General features: G+C 36.8%; 1 protein-coding gene across 8 annotated transcripts in view; it reads left to right on the plus strand.

The window, feature by feature from the left end:
* Window positions 1-16199, plus strand: part of LOC145297666 (uncharacterized) — a 1332115-nt gene that overhangs the window by 996942 nt on the left and 318974 nt on the right. The window lies entirely within an intron of this gene.

Genomic DNA, 16199 nt, shown 5'->3' on the forward strand with positions numbered 1-16199 from the left:
ACAAGAGGCTCCTGGTTTGGATTGGCCTGCACAATCTCCAGACCACAATCCTATCAAAAACGTATGGCATCATACCAAGCAACAGCTACGCAATGACAAAATTTCAAATTTGGAAAAACTTTGGACAAAAATTAAAGAAAAGTGGGACGCCCTTTCTCTGGAGTATTGCTGCAGTCTAATTCAAGGAATTCCCAAAAGATTGAAGGCTATCAAATTGCAGAAGCACTATGCTACTAAATAGTAACTAGTTCATTGTGTTCCTGTTGTATTTGTGTTGCATTAATTTTCTCAAGTTACATTTAAATAACAATTTTCCATTGTTCCATTGCGAATGGTGGCCTTGTAGACGTACAAGGTACTCTCAGGTGTGAGAAGTCTTCTAGCTCGATAGAGGGAACCCACCTTTTTTGCAGAAGCTTTTGCAATGTCTTCTATGTATTTGTTGCAGTTCATATTGCCCAAATATTTAAGGCCGAGGAGTTTAAAGGTAGAATTCTCAGGTAGGGTTCTATTTTCATGGATATTATATATATATATATATATATATATATATATATATATATGTATATATATATATATATTACCTATTACATATATATTATATATAGAGAGAGAGATTATATTATATTATATTATACTATATTATATATTATTTATTATATATATATATTATAGATTTTATATATATATATAAATATATGAATATTTTATATATATATTATATATAAATATTATATGTTTATTTAATATATGATATATACAATATTATGTATATAAATATTATATGTATATTATATATATTATATATATAAATATATATATATTATATAAATATTACATATATATATATATATATTATATAAATATTATATATATAATATATAAATATTATATTTATTGTATATATATATATATATATATATATATATATATATATATATATATAATCATTCAAACACTACCGTGTTTTAATATATGGGTAAGTGGCAGTTTTAGTTTCATTTCTGTATATTACTTTTTAAAGATAATATAATAATCTATATATATATAAATGTAATTCTTGGTTCGTTCAAAGTTTATACAACCATATTTCTACATTACCAATTTATTTGAAATTTTCAGACAACCCATCTTTAGAGTCGAGGGATGTTTCTATGTTATTAAAATAAATTTGCATCGCCAATTATTAAAATATTAAATAAAATAAATATATTTTTCGTAAGCCATTAGTGCGAACCTGTTTTGTTGATAGAACTGAACTTCGGGGTCGATTCATTTCAGACGAAACGAATTAGAAGATTTCATTTTCTGTTTACTCGATGAGTAGAAAAAAAAACATAATTCATTTGTATATCTTCCAAATTTTTTAATTTAAACATTTTTTTTTTATTATATCAAGCAAAAAAAAAAAAGTTTGTCACTTGCTTTTTGAGTCGGAGTCGTTTTTTTGTTTTTTGTTTTTTTTATTTTTCGATATAAGAAAATATTAACTTTTTTTATTATTAACACTATAAATTGTTTGGTAAAAGTACAGGTTTTTTTTCGAAGAAATTTAACAGATTGATGACGTGCTTAAATAATATTTGGTGCTAATGCAGAGAGTGGTCCGCGCTATTTTTTAAATCGTATTTCCACGTTTAATTAAAGTTTTATTATACGTTTTTTTATTCAATTGTAAGGTTAAAATACAGATTAGGTACAAAACACCCTCCCCTCCCCATGTTAAGAATGGCTTTTTAAATAATAACGTTATTATTTCAGCACGGATCACTCTCTGCATGAGTACCGTACTTTCACCTAACAATTTAATAAACAAAGCATGGTACTTATGCAGAGAAAGTACCGTGCTAAAATCATAACGTTATTTAGAAAGCCATTCTTAACATAGGGAGGCGTTTTGTAACTATTCTATACTTTCACCTAACAATTTAATAAACAAAGGATGGTACTTATGCAGAGAAGGTACCGTGCTGAAATAATGCTATTAAGAAAGCCATTCTTAGCATGGGAAAGGGAGGGTGATCTGTAACTATTTTATACTTTCACCTAACAATTTAATAAACAAAAGATAGTACTTATGCAGAGAAGGTACCGTGCTGAAATAATACCGTTATTTAGAAAGCTATTCTTAACAGGGGGGGGGGATTTGCATCTATTCTATACTTTCACCTAAAAATTTAATAAACAAAAATAGATAGTACGTATGCATAGAAAATACCGTGCTGAAATAATGTTATTTAGAAAGACATTCTTAACATGGAGACGGTATTTTGTAACTATTCTGTCCTTTCACCTAACAATTTAAAAACAAAACATGGTACTTATGCAGAGAAGCTACCCTGCTGAAATAATGACGTTATTATTTAGAAAGCCATTCTTAACATGGGAATAGGGGTGTTTTGTAACTATTCTGGACTTTCACCTAACAATGTAAGAACAAAAGTTAAACTTAAGCAGACAAGGAACAGTACTGAATCATTAACATTATTTAGAAAGCCATTCTTAACATGGGGAGGGAGGATGTTTTCTAACTATTCTGTACTTTAGGTGCTAATGCAGAGAGTGATCCGGGCTATTTTTTAAATCGTATTTCCACGTTTAATTAAAGTTTTATGATATGCTTTTTATTCAATTGTAAGGTACAGAATAGGTACAAAAAACCCTCCCCTCCCATGTTAAGAATGGCTTTTTAAATAATAAGGTTATTATTTCAGCAGGGATCACTCTCTGCATGAATACTGATTAATATTTTGTTGCTTGCTTTTTTTTGCCGTATTTTTTTTTTGTCCTTTTTTAAGAAAACCTTTTTTAACAAAAATTGAAAGTACACGTTTTTTCTTTTTTGGGGAGAAGATGGTGTTTTGTACCTATTCTGTACTTTAACCTTACAATTGAATAAAAAAAAAACGGTAAATTTTTAGATTAGGTCCACCTCTGCAATTTTCTTTTAAATGGCGACTTTTGTAGGTTTTCGACTATGTTGAACACGGAAATCGCGATGAAATTTTGCAGAAATAAGTAGTTATCGAGATATAAAAAGTTGTATAATGCATTGTAATCTCTGGCGGCCATCTTCTTTACACGCTTGCGTGCGTCATAAACAAATCTACGAGCGTAACAAAGATGGCCGCCAAAGAATACAATGCATAAAACAACTATCTATATCTCTTATAACTACTATAACTCTATAACTACTTATTTCTGCAAAATTTCAATGTGATTTCCGTATTCAGCATAGTCGGAAACCTTTAAAAGTCATCATTTAAAAGAAAATTGTGGAGGTGGACCTAATCTAAAAAAAATACCAAAAAAACATAAAACTTTAATTAAACTTGGAAATACGATTTAAAAAAATAGCGCGGATCAGTAAGTGCATTAGCACCCATTAATCGACTCATGTGACCTTATTGCCAAATAAGCTCTGGCTACAATGTTGAACGCGCCGTTCACATTGTTTTGTTATTTTTTCAAGTTAAATTCAACTTTCACAATATCTTTTTATTTTTTAATAATTTCACAATATCTTTTTTTAATAATAAATTGTTAGTTAAAAGCACAGAATAGTTACAAAACACCATCCCCTCTCTATGGTAAGAATGGCTGAAAAAAAATATTAGGTACTCATGTAGAGAGTGATCCGTGCTGAAATAATAACATTATTTAAAAAGCCATTCTTAATATGGGGAGGGGAGGGTGGTTTGTACCTATTCTGTACTTTAACCCTAAAATTGAATAAAAAAACATGTCATAAAACTTTAATTAAACTTGGAAATACGATTTAAAAAATAGCGCGGATCAGTAAGTTCATTAACACCAGAAATTGTTAGGTGAAATACAGAAAAGTTTCTACCAAGAAAACCATTATTTTTTTTTTTTTGCTATTCTTACCAAGGGAAGGGGAGGGTGTTTTGTCACTATTCTGTGCTTTCAACTAACAATTTATAAAAAAAACAAAAGGTAAATTTTCACATTAGGTCCACCTCCACAATTTTTAACATGGGTAGTTTGGGGGTGTTTATTCTGAAAGCTGTTCTTAACATGGGGAGAATGGTGGTATTTATTCCAAAAGCTGTTTTTAAAAGACGAAAGACAGGTAAAAGGTTAAAACACGTGGTTAGGCATGGGTGCTGTTTATTCCGAATGGGGAGGTTGGGAGTGTTTATTCATGGCCGTCAGTGAATTATAGTGCATAGTACAGGTCTTTATATCTCCAAAACTAATTGCCTCTGCAAATTTTAAATGGGATTTTTCTTATTCAGCATAGTCGAAAATTGTGGAGGTGGACCTAATGTAAAAAAATACCCTCCCCCAAAAAAGATATTGTGAAATTTAAATTTAAGCGCAGTACTAAAAATAAAATCAGACAGAAAAATACACCTTTGGGTTTGTACTTGCACAAAGACTTGAAAAAATTGTCAACAAAAACAAATATATAACAAGTAAATATTTTCAAAGGCAAGATAAGTTACTTTTCTACCTAACTGGATAATTTTTAGTGTTTTTATTGGGTTTGTACTACTGTACATATAGATTCGAAAAAGTTGTCAAAAAATAAATGTATAAAAAATATTAAAAGGCAAGATATGTTACTTTATTACCGAAATGAATAATTTTTTGTTTTTTTAATGTAAAATGTTTATTCGGCTCGAAAAACACAGCATTTACTGCTATATTTGAAAATTACAAATGGCGGCAGACTGTGTTAAACACATTAGGTTTGGGAAAATGAGTTAAAACTAAAAAACTATTCAGAATACGGTTAAAAACCACCGAATACCTGTCTGCCTATGTCAAGGTAACATATATTGAGTGAGTTCCTGACAGTATTTTTTATAGTTTTTTAGTTTTAACTCATTTTCCCAAACTTAACGTGTTCAACACAGTCTTTTTTTTTAAATTTTTTTTTTTTATTACATTTTCACCCCAAACAAAGCACATTGCCACTTTGGTGTAGGAGGCTATTATCAGGGGCAGCAACTACTGGGGATACTATGTAGGGATTTGGGCAGCAAGATGTCGGTTCACGTTGCACTTCAACTTCTGCATGTCAGTACAGTTAGGGAAGCAGGAACCTGGAATGGAATTCCAGAGTCTAGCGGTTCTGGGGAAGAAACTACTGGAGTAGAAAGATCTTTTACATCTAGGGATCTCTACTGTGTGGGGGTGGGATTTAGCTGCCTGTCGGGTTTGTCGAGAGTGTCTACGTTGTGGGGGCACAAGTGTCTGCAGTTCATCAGAGCATTCACCATTAAAATACTTGTAGAACAAGCAGAGGGATGCAACGTTTCGTCGATGGGACAGAGGCTGAAGCTTAGATGCCAGTTCAGGGCCTATCAGTCTGGCGACTCTTTTTTTAACCTTGTCTAGGAGCGAGAGACTAGTAGCAGATACACCAGCCCAAATGTGACAACAATACTCCATACATGGGCGAATAGTGGCCTTATAGAGGTACAGGATACTTTCAGGTGTCAGTAGTTTTCTAGCACAGTAGAGAGAGCCTACCTTTTTCGCAGCGGCCCTGGCAATGTTTTCAATATAATTATTCCAGCTCATGTTTCCTGTGAACGTTAGGCCAAGCAGTTTGAAAGATGACAGGGAGTCACTGGCCATTGCTATTGGTGGCAGAGAAGGTTTTTTGTAATTATTGAAGGAAACCAGTTTAGTCTTGGCAGCATTGAATGTGACCATTCATTTATGTCCCCATTCCACTACAGATTGGAGGTCATCCTCTGGTGTTTTTGCCATTTGTTTAGATATGTGTTCATTTGTTTTCCTGTCATGCCTGTTATAGAGTGTAGTGTCATCAACATATATACCCATCTCAGAGGCAATTTTGTCGGGGAGGTCATTAATAAATATCAGGAACAATAGAGGTCCAAGAATAGACCCCTGAGGCACTCCCGCATTTATATCACACTGTTTAGATGTTCGACCGTCAAGGACAACCTGGATTTTTCTCTTGTCTAAGAAGGATTCAATTATGCTAAGTATTCTACCAGTGATACCGTATGATTTAATTTTCCTGAGGAGGCCTTGTGCCATACCCTGTCAAAAGCCTTAGATATATCTAGAGCTACCGCTCTGCCCTCCCCCGCTTTGTCCAGTGAATGGTATATACGTTCAGAGATTACAGTTAGGATGTCAGCTGTGGAACGGGCTTGTCTAAATCTGCCGCCATTTGTATTTTTCAAATATACAGATAAACACTACATGTTTTCGAACCGATTAAACATTTTACACTAAATAAAAACACAAAAATCTTATCCAGTTAGGTAGAAAAGTAACTTATCTTGCCTTTGATAACATTTATTTGTTATATTTATTTTTCAACAACTTTTTCGTTTCTGTGTTTAGTAATGCAAACCCGTTTTATTTACTATAACGTTTAGTCGGCTTGAAAAACAGTGTTTATCAGTGTATTTGAAAAATACAAACGGTGACGGACACTGTTGTTGATGTTAAGTTTGAGAAAATGATTTAAAACTAAAAAACTATACAAAATACTATCAGAAACCCACCGAATATGTCAGCCTATGTCACAATAACATATAATCAGTAGGTGTCTGACACTGTTTTGTATAGTTTTTAACTGATTTTCCCAAACTTCACATATTCAACAGAGTCCGCGACCATTCATCTTTTTCAAATACATAGATAAACACTGAGTTTTTTGAGCCGATTAAACATTTTACATTAAATAAAAACACTAAAAATTATCTAGTTAGATAGAAACGTAATTTACCTTACCTTTGCTTTCATTTATTCGTTTTTGGACAACTTTTTCGAATCTGTGCATAGTAACCCCCCCCCTACCCAAATATTAATTAAAAACTCACATTTTTTAATACAATAAAAAAGAAAACTATTTAGCGTTTCAACGTTTTAGCAACTTTCGGCTTAATCCACTGAATGTTGGTCGAGCCCAAGCCATGATTGACGGATCCAATTCTACAACAGTACCATTTTTTTTTTCCATTTTCGCCTTTTTTTTTTTTTAACTTTTTGGAGTGGACTGTTGTACTAAGAATATAAGAAACATGCATTTTCTCTTTTTATTAGAATTTTCCATTACACCAAATTAAGCCACAACAACACGTGGCAGGGTACAGCTAGTATAATATATAAAATATAAGCAAAATGATATAAAACCGAAGATTTTTTATCTTGTACGTTGTTAGCGTCCTAAATTTTTAAAACGATCATATTGATTGTATTTTCATTACAAGTTGGAATCGTTTTCAAACAAAATAAATTTGTTTTTCTAATGTAAAAAAAATATTTGGTATTTTTTTACAACCTAACCCAGCGGCCCTGTCGGTGGGGCATTAGAATATACCGACTGCCCCCCTGCAGAGGGTAAAAGTCCCACAATTGGGGTCCTGGATATGACCTTAAACTATATCCAGTGGTGAGGAGGCCCCAGCTTGCGGGCTTTGGGGAGTGTGGAGCGACCCTTTAATTACATTGCTCCCAGGTCCACTCTGACCCGGGGTGGTAGTACCTGTTAGGGTTCCAACTATGGGTTAAATAGAAACCGACTTGAAAACAACAAATATATTCTATTAAAAAGTTTTTCTTCAAAATCTTTGGATTCGGCATTAAATAACCCGAAAAGGGTTGATATGCCGTAAAACAAAAACAACCAACCAACCAACAACCTAACCCAGCGTTGTTCACCTCCTAAAAAGAAATCAAAATCTACATTTTTTTTTTGCCTAATAAGTTTCAACGGCCTTTAAAGAAGGGATTTATTTTAAAGTAATAAAAATTTAACATTTCCTATGTAATTTATTATAAAATGAGCACCTACTTCTTGGCCACGTCGTCGTAAACGAAACATATAATCGTTAGCACTTTTTTCAAGTTTGTTAGTGGTGGTTGGCGGCGGGGCAGAAAGAGGGAACGGGGTGTTGGGCTCATAAGTTTCAAACATCTTAAAAATACATCGAAACACTTGAAAACGTGTGTGGAGGGGATTTTTCATTTTTTTTTTTTTTTAAGATTTGCTTTGAAAAGGTTTCACAGTTAAATATTACTATATCAATTAATTACTATTTCCTGATATTTTTAAGACGCATGCATATATCAAGTCTGTATGCACACTTGCACTTTTATACATATACCGACCTAACGGATCCCAAGTGTGTGTATGTGTGTGCACACAGGGCTGGATTAATCATTAAGCAAAATAAGCACGTGCTTAGGGCATCAAGAGAAGAGGGGCATCACAAAAATTTTCATTAGCAAATTTTCAATGGTGCCTCAGTGTTTAATGAAATAATTTGAGTTGGTCAGACGACTCAGACCTCAATATTGGCCCTTTAAAATTCTTTCTCAAATATCATCTTAAACCTTTCTATAAATATTTGTTGAGATGAGAACTATTTAAAAAAGAAATCATGTAAATCAATCATAACTTGGCCTTCAATTAGTAATGAATACTGAAACTTACTAATTAAATTTTAGATAACATGTAACACCAGTTCCTTTATAATTTTTATTTTTAATCCAAAAACCGAAATTCACTTAATTAGTACACAAAAGAGAAAACTAGCAAAACAGAAACAAGAAAAGTCTTTGAATTTAGATGCGAAGACTGCAAATAACAAGTTCCAAAACATGATACACTGATTCCAGGTCAAAACCAATATCTATCATCAGATACAAATGCAAATTTCATCTTTATTACTTTAGAATCAAAATGTGACAAGGTGTCACAGGCAGGTGCTGAGATAGAAATAAACAGCAATATTATGGAAATAAACAGCAATATTATGGAAATAAACAGCAATATCATGGAAATAAACAGCAATATTATGGAAATAAACAGCAATATTATGGAAATAATCGTAAAAGATGGTAGTGTAGCTGATGTAAAATGGGGGGGGGTTCACCTCAAATACACAAACGGAAATGTTCAAGAAAGATTATCGCTACAGTCCTCTGTCTCTTGTCTCTACTCTTGTTGCCTTCTCTCCTGGCTGATCGGGAATCATCTCGCAGCATCCAGAAATGAACATCGTTTTATAGATTCCATCTTCACGCACACACGAGATTATACGAGAACGGACGAAATAAAAATGCTGGCCGCCATGTTTGTTCTTCCTTTTCTTCACCTAAACTCACTCGCTGAGCACCCACGGTAAGACTTCTCTTTCTTGCTTCTAACCACATGCCTCCCTTATCTCAAGATCACATTTCATAGTCTCTCATCCACTGTGGCGGTCGCCTCTCTCTACTTGGCCTCTGAGGTGTTTCGTCCTCCTCCTGTGGCTGCACACTCCCCTCCACTGCTTCGCCCTCAACTGGTCTGACGTCGAGAATGTGCCTCGGGACTCCTCCCACCACAATGTTGTTACTAGTGTTCCTCCCAGTCACGCGACCTCTACTCCATTGTGTGGTGCAGCGCGCCCCCAGTGGCTTCATCCATACCTCGTCCCCGAGTTTAATTGTCCCTGTGGCCTCTACTTCTCGGCTTGCCGGCTCCACCCTGGGATGTCTCCAGGAATATGCAAACATTGACAGTTGCGGGACCGTCTCTGGTACTTGTCCCAGTTTAGGCGACATGTTATACCAGAAGACGGCTTGCTCAGGTGAGGTGCCTCCTCTTTCCGCAACTGCTTTTATGGTGCGGTGGTTTCTCTCCACGATCCCGTTGCCACTAGGTCTGTAGGCAGCTCTGAAAAATTGTTGGATCTTCCATTTCTTCAGTACTTCTGTCACTGCTACTGACTTGAACACAGTCCCGTTGTCGGTTAACAACTCTTCCACGGGGCCTCGCTCCAAAAACACCTCATCAAGGATTGCCGCTATTTCATTGCCTGTTCCTCCACGTAGCTTCTTCCATAGGGCAAATCGCCCGGGCCCACAGTCAATCATGGTCAGGTAAAGTCCACCCCTGTAATGGGTGACATCACATGTCAGTCTCTCCTAGGTCCCACTCACCTCCAATTGGCCAGCTTCATGCGTGCTTGGAGCAGGATCAATCGACTGACATCTGTCGCATGTCCTGACCACTTGCCTCACTTGCTCCTTGGTGATCCTCGGGTCGACTTTTTTCACTAAGTACCAAGTTCTCTCTACCCCCATATGGTGCAAATTGTGCAGTTCTCGCACACCAACATCATCTAGATCCGATGTAGCAACAACATCTTTCTTTGGCAACAGCCAACTCTTCTTCACTCTCGTGAGAGCATCTGCTCGGTTCTTTTCAGAAGCCACCATGTCTACGCGAAGCTTCAAACAAAACTCTTGCATCAGCTCAGCCAGCACCCCAAGCCTGCGCTTCACTAACATCTCCGCAGCCCCTTTCGTTTTTATCCTTTTTTCGCTTGAAATGAGAGACTTTAGCCAAGCAAACACCGTGGCAGAGTCTGTTTTGATGCAGATGTCACGTAGTCCCCATTTCAAGGCCAAATTGACTCCTTTTATTGTCGCGTCTAATTCCGCCACATTGATGTGGCTGACATCATTCTTTTTCCTCAACCAGGCTGCATCTTCTGTAACTACTCCTCCAATTTCCAAAACGACCCCTGTTGCAATGCTGCTCGCATCGCACCACACGACTCCATCCAATGTTCGCGGTATGTTCCAGGTTCCCCGGACTGGGTCTTGCCGTTCTGCTTCTTTCAGGAGCTCTTCCATCATGGCGACCGTTCTTTCTCCCACCTTATCATTCCATCTTCGTCCTTCGGCGTGTCTCTTTATGTAGCTGCATGCTGGTCTAAGCCAGCTAGCAATGGGGTAATGTCCGATCAACTTTCCGCATATGGAAAAAAGTTCACGTCTGTTGAGCTCCTGCTTCAGTTGTGGGATCTCGTTTCCCCTGCGAAACTCTAGGCCGCCTGATGCACCTCGTTTCAGTTTTAGGCCCAAAGCAGCCCCTCCGTCTAATTTTTCCGGCTCTTTGGCGACCAACCCGAACCTCTTCAAATGAGCTACCACCTCCTTGGCAGTTACCACAGTCTCATTCACCAGAATGTCGTCTATGTATGAGCTCACTACCCCATCTCCCTTTCCCATTGTCTTCAGAATCTTCCTGAGGATAGTTGACATAATCTTGGGTGCCGAATTTAACCCGAACCCCACTCGCGTAAGGCAGTAGGTTTTGCCTTTGTACTTTAACTGATATTTCCAGAGCTTCTTGGCAACATGGAGTTGCAAATAAGCAGATTTTAGATCTACCAACGTAGATGTGCCATTCATCTGCCTCCATTCCCTAATGGTCTCATTGCACACATCTACGGTGTCGCCTCCCGTATGGCACTTAACATGGCCGTTCAGCTCTCGGAAATCCAGGACCGGTCTTACTTTCTCTTTAGTTGTTTGCAGAACGGCCATCAACGGCAAAATGCCCGACTCCACATCATCCGTCCAAGGCATCAGTATCCCCTCCTCAATCCATCGGTCGACTTCCTGCTCAAACTCCTTTCTCGCCCCTCCTCTAAGCGAATTTGTGTAGCACGCCACCCTGTTTGTCAGCGATGGCGCTTGATGTTTCCATGCCCACTCCACCGTCCGCCGCTCTCCGTCGAATTTGGCTCGGAAGTCCTGATCTTTGATCGACAATTTTCTTTCCTCCCCGGCCTTGTTGATCCCTCTGGGGGTGTTCTCCGTCACCGCGCACTCAGCTAGTCCAAACCTCACGTTGTCACATGTGATGGTAACACCTCCAAGGCGGCATATAACATCCATTCCAATGATGGCTTGGACGCCAGGCACCAGGCGATCAGTGACAATTGCATGGACCCTCATCCGACGTTCAGCAATATCAATAGTGACGGTCTTCCTCCCTCGACACTTCACTCGCGACCCATCGAATGCCACTACTTCACCCTTCCCTTTCCATCTTCCGACCAAGGTAGTGTCCACCATGGTAGTGGTGCAGCCAGTGTCAATCAGGGCCATAACTTCCCGTCCTTCCACCGCAATCTTCTGTTTGGGCATCTGCTGTGGGTGCGCCTCTTTTCTCGAATCGGTGCGGCCGCTGGCGTGTCGGCCTCCCCTCGCCAGTTTCCCCGAACTTGTGCATTTTACCGCTAAATGGCCTCTTCGATTGCATTTGTAACACACTGTCCGTTGCAAGAACTTCCTGCAGTCTCTTCTCATGTGTGGTCCCCCGCATTCGAAGCATGCGATCCCCGGGTTTGGCAGATTCCTGCCCACATCCTGCTGTACCGTTGCTGTCGTTCCTCCCGGCTCCGTGGGCTGGGTGCTCACCAAGATTTTTGCAGTTTTAAGCAGCTCACTCACATCCAGCGTCTCCACTCCCGGGACCTGCTGCAACCTTTTCGATATCTCTTCCAGGAACCCGGTAACAAAAGTCATCTTGACTACGTGACTCGTGGCATGTCCCCAGATGCCCGACAACTCAACCAATCTCCTTATCTCATTCGCGTAGACATCCACAGATTCACCAGTCCACCTCTTCTCTTCCAACTTATTAAAGGCCTCGAAAGGCCTCTCTGCAAAAGCTTCGATCAGTCAATCCTTGATGGCGTCTGCGTCACCCTGTTCCCGCTCGCTGAGCTCCAAATAGAGGGCCAGTGCGTCCCCTTCTAGAAACAGTGGTATTACTGCGGCCACATCATCCAGCTTCTTAATCCTTGCTACAAGGTCCACTTTTTTAAGCCATGCCACCACATCACCGTCGCCATTAAAAGGCTTAATCATGTTGCTTAAGCCTGCGTTGGCCATCACCAAAATAGTGGGGGGGGGGGGGTTCACCTCAAATACACAAACGGAAATGTTCAAGAAAGATTATCGCTACAGTCCTCTGTCTCTTGTCTCTACTCTCGTTGCCTTCTCTCCTGGCTGATCGGGAATCATCTCGCAGCACCCAGAAATGAACATCGTTTTATAGGTTCCATCTCCACCCACACACAAGATTATGCGAGAACGGACGAAATAAAAATGCTGGCCGCCATGTTTGTTCTTCCTTTTCTTCGCCTAAACTCACTCGCTGAGCACCCATGATAAGACTTCTCTTTCTTGCTTCTAACCACAGTAGCAGATCATGGTGATGGAAATAATTTCTCTGCAAAACGTGAAGTAAATCACAATGCATAAAAGAATCCAGAGTTGTGGTTGATTTCTCTACTGATTTCTCTTATTGACTGTCAAGATCATAATGGACTTTTGACAAGTAAAACCGCTATTTCAGTAATAGCAAACCAGTTAGGTTTGCGGAAACTGTTGTCAGGACAAAAGCCAATGGTGAGAAATACAAGAGAGGGTGGTTAATGTATTCACCATCAAAAGAATCAGTTTATTGTTTTGTTTGCTCGAAAACATTAGTCTAATTTTGTCATGAGAGAAAGGTTCAGTGATTGGCAAAATACAATTGTAATTGATAATCATGAAAAAAGCATTACTCACTAAGACTCTATGTTAACATACTTAACTCGTAGACAAGGTTCGGTTTTGGGACCATAGCTCTTATTTATACATTAGCTGAATCTGGCTTGGCTTTTTGAGGAACCGCTAAAACGTTTGGATCACTGCAAAATAAATGGAAATATTTTTTAGGGCTACTTGAATGCAGCAGTCAGTTTGATCTATATTTAGCAAAATACGGAAATGCTGGAAAAAGGAATCCTTCTTACTTATCCAAAAGCTCATTAAAATAATGGTATAAAAGGTCCATACATTTATTGTTGACGAAGTAAAATCTTCTAGGTATTTTAGTCTGTTGGTTGATTCAACACCAGATCGATCACATATCCATCAATTAAGTATTGTACTTAAGTACTGAAAAGATGGGTAGCCTATTGAACGTTTTTTTGCTTTTCTGGAATTGAAAAGTCCTACTGGAGAGGATATGGCAAATCAAATGTTGCAGTACTTGGGTGAAATTTGTAAGATAGACTTTTAAAAATGTAGAATTACTGTATACCTTTTTTTCAGCCTCAACCAGCCGGTGTAAAATCCTAAAAAGTTGTATTGAAAATGAAATTGTCTTGAAATCCCTCTCATGGGATATGGGAGCCACATGCTGTGGCAACAGCAGCAATTTTGAAATATTTCCTTAAAATTTTAGAAACGCTAGAATATATAGAGCAAGACAAGTCACCAAAGGGAGATGCATGAAAAGAGGCAAATAATATTGCAGGTAAAATAGAATTCGTTTTCATGTTAATTTTTTGGAATGAAATTTTGCAGAATTTTCACAGAGTAAGTCAAGCTCTGCAAAGTGAGAATGTGGACTTACAAACATGTGCAGATCTGTATGCATCCTTGGGTGACCAGTTGTACATTTCACGAGATGAATTTGAACGTTATGAAGCAGCTGCAAAGGAAATGCTACTAGATGTGTATAATAAGGCAGCTAGAACTAACAAACGTATCAGAAAGTATTTATCCAATGATGGAGATGCACCAGATGTATATTTAAATGCCAGAGATAAATTTTGTATCACCACATTTTATGCAATTGTTGACAAACTTGAAACTGAGATGAAAAAATAGGGAGAGATATATTAAAAAATTGTAGATATTTTCTTAGTGATGTACTACTGTCACAAAATGTCTCTTCATCTGCTAACTCGGACATGTATTCTCAGTGTTGTCAAAAGCTTATTAAGATTTCAACATTAATTTCTCAGCTGAGCTTCAGCAGTTTCATCCATGTGCTATATATGTAGTATAGATACGGATACGTTATGCAAGATTAGTTTTGAAAATCTGATCAGAATTTTAGTTAAGGAGAAAAATTTTCTAATTTAGTGAATGTACACAAAAATATTTCTATCTTACTGTTAGTTTTGTTTTATTTCAATAGATAAAATTTTGTGTAATTTATTATGTAATATACAAACCGATGTGTTACGTAAGATTAGTTTTGCAGTTAAAAAAATCAGGAGAAAACTTTCAAATGTAAGTAAAAGTTTTCTTTCTGACTGTTAGGTTCGATACATTTAGATGAATAAAATCTTGTGTGGTTTATTGTGTTTATATTTTGAATGACACAAATAGAGTACCAAAGTCTTAAGTGCTTAAGTGCATAATCCGGCCCTATGTGTGTGTGTGTATATATATATATATATATATATATATATATATATATATATATATATATATATATACACCAGCTTTGTTCAGGTTCTATGTACTGTTCATTATTTTATGTGCATATGTATGTAGCTATATATTAAATAGTTTGATTCATATCCAGGTTACATACTTCCAAAATTTCAAGGGTTTAGACCCAAAATTGGCGGAGTTTTAGAAGTGTAAGCCATGTTTAGTTTCAGAACGGTTTCCGATGGTTCGTTGTTCTAAACAAGTCTTGAGAGGTGACTGGTTTGCAGTATACAGAACAGTTTCCGATGGTTCGTTGTTACACACAAGTTCTGAGAGGTGACTGGTTTCTGATTGATTGGTAGCAGAACATAAATTAATTCGATTCGTCAGTTCCTAGCAGCAAATAAATAGAATAGAAACTGTTCTGTTATAAATAGAATCGCCCGACTGTGTTGGATCATACCCCATTATACATCCAAAATATTGCAGCATCCCCCCTATTTTTTATAATGGGGAAGTCCCTTGTGTTCGTTCTGCTCAAAAATAAATATATATATTTATATTCAATTATACATAACAAAAATTAGAAATCATTTGGATCTTAGAATTTTAGCATACAAAAAGACGCCATTTTTAATTGTGTTCAAATGTAAAAATAGATATATGTGTACAGAGAAGAGAAATAAAAGAAATGGAAGGTATTTTAACCTTAAAAGGGGTGGGTATGTGAAAAAAAAGCCATTTCTTAAATTCGATTATGCAGTTTTGTAACAAAAAGAACAGAAAAAACGCATACATATAAATAAATATACATAAAAATAAACATACATGCAATATGTACCCGTTTAAAGAGTTTTTTGTTTTGTTTTGTTTGTTTGTTTTTTGTTAATTAAAACAATGCAAAAAATAGGACATTTTTGAAAAATAAGAAAGAAAATAAATAAAAGTCAATTGTAATTTCTGTGCGCCTTAAAATAAGCATGAAAAATGTATTCTGTCGAAAAAGAAAATTACAAAGAGGTTTTTTAAAAAGTGACTTTTTTTTATATATAATTTTTTTATATAATTTTTTTTATTTCAGCAAAAGTATTAGTTATGCATTAGTAGGTTAAAGTGTTAATACGAATAAAATGGATACAGTTTAACGTCTTGTCCAGGACTATTTTTTTTTATATATA

This window comes from Euprymna scolopes, chromosome 18, assembly GCF_053919585.1.
Source record: "Euprymna scolopes isolate OS-2025 chromosome 18, ASM5391958v1, whole genome shotgun sequence".
In the NCBI taxonomy this organism is placed as follows: Eukaryota; Metazoa; Mollusca; class Cephalopoda; order Sepiida; family Sepiolidae; genus Euprymna; species Euprymna scolopes.